The following is a 7,277-nucleotide window of genomic DNA, read 5'->3' as shown; positions in this document are numbered from 1 at the left end:
CCCGCCCCGGCCCTCGCCCCAGCTTCTCCCCCCAGGCCCTCACCCCAGCTTCTCCCCCAGGCCCTCGCCCCAGCTTCTCCCCCAGGCCCTAGCCCCAGCTTCTCCCCCCAGGCCCTCACCCCAGCTTCTCCCCCAGGCCCTCACCCCAGCTTCTCCCCCAGGCCCTAGCCCCAGCTTCTCCCCCCAGGCCCTCACCCCAGCTTCTCCCCCAGGCCCTCGCCCCAGCTTCTCCCCCAGGCCCTCGCCCCAGCTTCTCCCCCAGGCCCTAGCCCCAGCTTCTCCCCCTGGGCCCTCCGGGCTTCGCACATCCCCCTGAGCTGCACAGGCAGCATCTCTAACGGAAATCCGGTCACGCCACCTCTCTGGGGACAGGTGTCCTCGTCCCCCACAGCTCCCAGTCTTAGGGGCCCGTGGTCCTCCAGGTGCGAGCCGAGGATGAGCCTCCTTCCCCCGCCACTCGGCCCCCAGGGACGTGCGTGGCAGCCTGCAGCTCAGGGCTGCACTCGCCCACAGGACCCGGAGCCTCCATCTCATGCCACTGTCACCCCGACCAGATCCCACACGGGTGACATCGGTGGTCGACGACCTCACTCACTGTAGTTAATTCACCAGCAGGTTTGGGGCCTAGAGCTCATTCCAAAGGCAGTTTAAGGAACTAAACGCAGCAAGAAAACACAGTGACACCTCTTCACAGCTTAAATTTTAGGACCAGGTGAGGCTGTGTGTCCCTGATTGCCATTTTTCAATCCCTGTTCTGGCTACACTCCTTCCCTCTGACACAGAACCAGAACACCCGAGTCCACCTCTCCCAGCCCCGATGCCTTTTCTGATGCTCACCTTCTGGTGCCCGCTGGGCTCTGTTGAAGTGGAAGACTGAAGACACGGAGACAGCCTGGGCACCTCAAAGGGCTGAGCTGCAGAGTGAACGCGAGCAAGGGGGGAGCCTGCATTTCTCCCCTTCGGCAAGGGGGTCCTGCCTGAGGGTCTCCCCCCAGTGTCTTGGCTGACTTCCCACAAAGTGACAGGAAGTGAGCCAGGGGCACCTCCCCAGGGGAGAGTCAGACCAGCAACTGGAGCCCTGGCTCTGAGCAGCGAGCGTCCCGGGTTCTGAATCCAGAGTCGCTGCCCTGGTGGCCTTCTGTGTGCCTCTAACAGTTCCGTTTACAACCGTATCAGACCAAGTCCGCATTTTCAGAAGCATCCAAATGTCATCACAACGAGATGTGGCCAGCATACCAAACAGGGGGGAGACATGGCCCATTGGAAGACGACTCTTTATTTCACATGCGTAAAATAATGAGGCTTTCAAAAATGGCTCCAATTTTCTTGAAAAGTAATAGAGTTTGAGGCGACGTCAATAGAGGGATTAATCAGGACCATCAGGTATATTTTGTCGACCGAGGTAAAGGAATAAAGCGGGGACTCGTGCCGACGGCGAGGCTGCGCTTGGAGGAAGCGAGCAGATGGGACAAATGGGGAGACGAGGCCAGTGTAGCGAGAAGTGGATTCAGGCCCTCGACTGGTTTCCGGGGTGGGAGGCGGGCAGACAGATGGCAGAACATCAGGACGCGGACTAAGATGGATTTTAAGAGGACAGGTGTGCAGGACGGAGTGGCCTTTTCTGATTCGGAAACGCGTTCCCACTCTACTGTTTCCCTGCCGCAGAGGCGCAGCCCCCAACCCCCCCACCCCTCCCCGTCCACACACCCTTACCGCCAGGCCCACGTCCTGTCTGCATCGCGGGCTGAACCTTCACAGGTTCCGAGAGAGCCCTCTGGCTTCTTCCTCCACTTTCAGCAGGCGTTCCGGCCCCTGAGCCCGTGGAGAAACCCCTCATGGGGAGAGCGCCCCCTGGCGAGCGGGGCTGGACCCGGGAGCACTGCCCCTAGGCGCCGCACGCCGGAAGTCACAGGAGCAGGCACGCCGGAAGTCACAGGAGCAGGTGCGTCTGACTGTGCGACCACGCAGAACAGGGAAAGCACCGAGACAGAGGCAAACGGAGAGCGAAAGAAAATAATTTGCTCCATGTAACGGATCAACATCCTTAAAATATAAAGAAATCTGCCTAAGAAATAAGGACAAATAACCGAGGAAGAAAACAGGCCATTGAAGATATAAATGGGCATTAAGTACGTGAAAATATTCTAATTCATTAGACACATAATTCTAATGAAGATAAAAGTTATCCCCTGTATCCATCACACTGATAGAAATGAAAACAGTGTACATGAACATTCCAGAAGAGGTCAACATATATGTATGATTCACTCAGACTTCATGAGACTACAGACCAGTACAGCATATCTGAGTGATACTTTGGCAATTGCTGTCAAGAGCCGTACGAATATCCATACTTTTTTACCTGGAAACAGTGCACTGAAGAACGTACCCTGAGTGGACAGCAAAAATACACCCGAAGATGCAGGCGTGCGTGGCTTGGTGTGCAGCTCTCAGAAGGCGTGTCGGTGGCAGGCTGGTGGAAGCTGCGCGTCCAGTCAGCGATATTTGTCGAGTTTCTTCTATTTACTGTCACCTGTGTTCAGCAGCAGAGCTCAGCCGGTGGCCTGTGCTTCTGGGGCTTCTCTTTCTGCTGAGGCCACAGAGGAGGAACAAGTAAATGCATCGTAAAACAGCAGGTCGTGGTCACGCCACGAAGAAAAACGTAGAAAGGAGAAGAGATGGAGAGACGAGTGTGAGCCGAAGCACTTGAGCCACAGAGACAGCAGCACAGAGACCACTGGGTGACGACACAGAGAGTGACCAGGCTGTCTTAAAACCCCAGAAGGGTAGTGAGAGGCAGAAGTGTATGATGGCAGCAAAGCTCACGTGGACACCAACTCCGAACAGGAGGAGAGACATGCTTCCCGAAATGCTTCTTTACCTCTGGGGATGGGATGGCTCGTGATTTCTTCAGAGCCACTTCTGGTGTTTTCCAAGGTCTCTACTGATCGCGTGCTTTCCCAGTGATGGTGCTTCTTTTGAAACATGCGTGTTTCACGTTTCACGTGGAATTTGCAACATTTGCATGGACATGGAGAAGATCAGCCCGTAAGAGACCTCAGGCTTCTTCGCAGGTTGTGAGAAACTTCCCTAGAGAAGCCGATCTGTGCTTCAGAGGGGCAGTGTGGAAGCTGGGCGTGGGGGTGGGGCTGAGGGCGCCTTATGCTGCGTCATCACCGTCTGTCAGTCTGTTGGGTGAGGCAGAGACCCCAGGGTGGGGGCCTGCAGAGGAGGGGGTGGGGTCCCTCCCAGAGTGGCCACGGGGAGGTGCCCGGGGGACCCCATGGTCGACGAGACAGAGACCCCGGGGTGGGGGCCTCAGGGGTGGGGGTGGGGGTGGGGGCGGGTCCCTCTTCCGTCCCGGAGTGGCCACGGGGAGGTGCCTGGGGACCCCAGGGTCGGTGAGGGTACCCAGATGCTAGGATCATGCATGACCTCAGGTCCAGTGAGGGCTCCAGGTCTGAACAGCCCCAGACAAAGGTCCCTCCCCCGTAGGTCACCAAGAGCGTCCCCACCACTGGCTGCACTGGGGTGGGGGGACAGAAGTCGGGAAACATGCTGATGGAGACCAGCCCGGCTTTCAGAGAAGTGCCGGTGTGCGGGGACAGCCCACCGTGAGGACAGACTCTCCACCCGGCCCTGCCCTCCGCTGTCCGACCACGTCGGCTCGCACAAACCGTGCACACGCCCATGGAGTCACCTGCCAACATGGCGGAGCATACCAAGGAAAGGGCCCCACAGCCACAGCTGCCCCAGACACCCTGACTACCAAGGAAAGGGCCCCACGGCCACAGCTACCCCACACACCCTGACTTTTTGTACCTATGCGAAGAGTAAGTGACAAGCCCTGGAGCCCTGGGCCTGGCTGGCGGTGCCAGGTTGACAGCGAGAACGGAGCAGCGACTGTGCAGACACCAGGCGGAGGGCAATCTGCCTCATCCCTTCGTTTCTGCAGGGCTGAGCTGTGGCCTCTGGGGCTCGGTGTGAGATCCCGAGAAATTGGATCTGGAGCAGGTCTCTGCCCGGGGCACAGGAGGAAGTCTCCAGAACAGGCTCACCTTTCACTCTGTGAATCCGGGACCCCGATTGCAGATGTGCCCAGGTGGGGCCTCAGGGAAGCCCACCGCCCATGGCTGCTGTTAGCGCTTGGTGGAAGTGATCCCTGACACTGGCTGTGGGCACTCAGGAGAAGGCGCGATGACCTTGCAGAGCCAGGAGGGAAATGCTGGATGCCCTGGAGCTACCTGCAAGGAAGTGGGTGCAGAAGGCTCGCGGGCTGCCGTGGGGTTGGAGGAAGCGTCCAGAAAGTGTGTGGGGAGGGGCCAGCAGTGCCCCTGAGGAAGCTGGTCCGTGGCCCCTCCCCCTGAGCCCTGCCCTCACCCCTGTGCCCAGGGAGCTTCCAGGAGGCGCCCTGGGCTCTGTGACGTTTCACTTCTGTCCTGACCCTGGAGGGGCCCCTCACCTGGGCTGTCACATGCAGGCTGCTCTGAGGGCAGCCTAGACCACCCTGTGGCCTGGACTCTGGGTCCACCCGGGCTCTGCATCCTCCCAGGCTCTGAGTCCTCTCGGGCTCTGTGCCCTGACCCCCTCCTCCCTGGAATCAGGTGAGTGCTCCCCTCAGTCTCCCCGTCTACACTCCCGGCCCTGACGCCCTCCTCCCTGGGATCAGGGGAGTGCTCCCCTCAGTCTCCCCATTCACACTCCCTGCCTTGGTGCCCCCTGGCCTCTGTCATGGACACACTTGAGGAGCAGCCCGAGCTCCATCCTCCGCTGGCTCCATGGCTGAGCTGAGCTATGCCACTTCTCTGGGGCCTTCATTGAGCCCTCACAGGGCAGACTCTGTCAACAGTTACTGAATGAGTTACTCTCCGTGCTCCCGAGTCTTGGCAGCGGGTGGAATAGAGCTGGGGCCCTGGCTGCTGGCTGAGGACCCCGGGAAGTTCCTGGACAGACAGGAGTGTCTGAACTCCGAAGCGTTCACACCCTCCCACGTTATTCCTGCTCCAAAGTGTATCTGCTGCATCTCCCTTGTTTCCTTCTTCTTTGCTCCACTAATTTATCCTCGAATGGCAAGAAGCTCATGGTGTATTTTAGACACAGCAAACCCCCAGGAAGATGTCTGTTATTTATCTTCTAAGATATAAGCTCCAGACTCTCCCCAGAGCCAGATGTGGGTGTATTTATAGCACAACCTGAAGTCTGAATCTCAGGTGGAGGACGCTCGATTCACAGTCCTGCAGCGGCACTGCGCCCCCGAGGCGACACCAGCTCCCCGCCGAGGGTCCGCCCGGCGGGCGGCCGACCCCGGGGGCCATGGCTGCCCTCCTGCACTTGCGCGCTTCTGCCCCCACCGACCTTTGGGGTTGACCCCTGAAAGCCTTGGCTGAGACCGGCCGGCTTTGGTGAAGTGCGGAGCATTCGTCGATGCTGATGGAAAGCGGAATGTGAAAATGTGAACTCACCCCACGTTTCTGTCTTTATTTTTTTGCTTTTCAAAATAAAAAATATTTTTGGAGTACAGTTGATTTACAATATCATGTTGGTTTCAGGTGTACAATGGAGTGAATCAGAAAAAAGTGAAAATTATCTGTGCTTAATTTTTCAGATTCTTTTTCCAAATAGGCCATTGCAGAGTATTGAGTAGAGTTCCTTGTGTTACACAGTAAGTTCTTACTAGGTATCTGCTTTTTTTCTTAATGTGTTATTTTTAATTGAAGGATAATTACAATATTGTGTTGGTTGCTGCCATACATCAGCATGAATCAGCCACAGGTCTGTGTAACGGCCTCTCCCTGTTGCGCCTCCCTCCCACTTTCCACCCCACCCCACCGCTAAGTTGTCCCAGAGCCCCACTTTGAGCTCCCAGAGTCCCACAGCGAATTCCCCCTGGCTGCCTATTTTACATATATTGGTATGTATGTTTCCATGCTGCCCCGCCCACCACATCCATAAGTCTGTTCTCCACGTCTGTGTCCCCATTTCTTCTCATCTGAAGACTGCCTGGGACCCTGCCTCACCTGGGCATGTCCACACCCTCGGGCAAGGGCGCAGTCTGAACCCCGCCGGCATCTGAGGCCACATCCACCGCCAGGCGAGGGTCCTCCTTGGACGCAGACGTCCGGTGCCATTCCCAGCCCATGGCAGGTGCTCAGTCCGTGCCAGCCCCGCTCTCCGTAACTGTGTGGCCCGTGTTCAGGAGGATAGCCCGGGACAGTGAGAACTGTCAGCTGTGGGGTCAAAGGAGCTCCATTTGGGACCTCCTCGCTGCCAGCACTCCGTCCACCTGGGCCTCAGCCGCTTCCCGTGCGGGTGGTGGGGGTCGGAGCCTTGCCCAGCCCTTGCTGAGATGAGCTGGGAGGAGGCAGGAAGCTGCGTGCTTGCTCCACCACAGGAACCCCGTGCGCAAGTCTCCCCCTCCTTACCGAGAGGGAGAGCATACACCTGCCCTCCCTGGGCGGATCCTGGTGGGGAGAACCCCCGACTCGGTCCCTCTGCACCTTCCGTCAGTGATGCGGCTGGAGCCCTGCCAGCCTGGTTGGCCCCGCTGCCCCCGGGCCCTGCTGCAGTCTGGGTACCACAGTGTCCTGTGAGCAAGAGCCTGGCCCTCCAGTGAATTCAGAGATCCTGCGGCCCCGGCCGGCTCAGCCTCTTGCAGGTGGGGCCGGAAGTCTCAAGGAAAGAGACAAAGGAAACCTTCAAAGTAAGACTTGGAGACCCTGGAGCCTCCTCTTGTTCCCCACCCAGTCATCCTCCAGGGGGTCAGGCTGAGGGCGGCTCACGGCTCAGGAATGAATACTTTGGCCCTGATGAACCCCGGCTCTCAGCATCTCTGAGTATCTAGAGACAAGCCCCCAGTTCTAGGCCATCTGCAAACGTGACTGGAGCCTCATCTGGGCCCTCTGTTCCTGGTTAAGCTTGTCATCTGGAGGGAAGCCACACAGGTGAAGGAGGCTGGAGAATCACCCAGGGCCCCCCGTTGTCCGTGTGTGGGTTCTGTCGAGAGCAGGGTCCTTCAGTGACAACGGCCGCCCTTCAGCTCACGTCACAAGGCACAGCCCACAATGCACGTCACGTCCACAAGCGCTGCGATGTCCTCTGGTTTCTTGTTCAGTGTCTCCACCCGCAGTGCGTCATCAGCTCCACCAGGCAGGATCTCTGTGACGTCCGTTGCTGTGCTGTGAGCACAGAGGTGTGCTTGGTACGGTAGGCGGGGTGTTCGGGCATAGATGCTCGGAGAGGTCGGCCTTGACGGAGCTGGGGAAGGCAGGAACGCTGAG

This window comes from Bos javanicus, chromosome 8, assembly GCF_032452875.1.
Source record: "Bos javanicus breed banteng chromosome 8, ARS-OSU_banteng_1.0, whole genome shotgun sequence".
In the NCBI taxonomy this organism is placed as follows: Eukaryota; Metazoa; Chordata; class Mammalia; order Artiodactyla; family Bovidae; genus Bos; species Bos javanicus.
Note: the sequence above shows the minus strand (reverse complement) of the source record.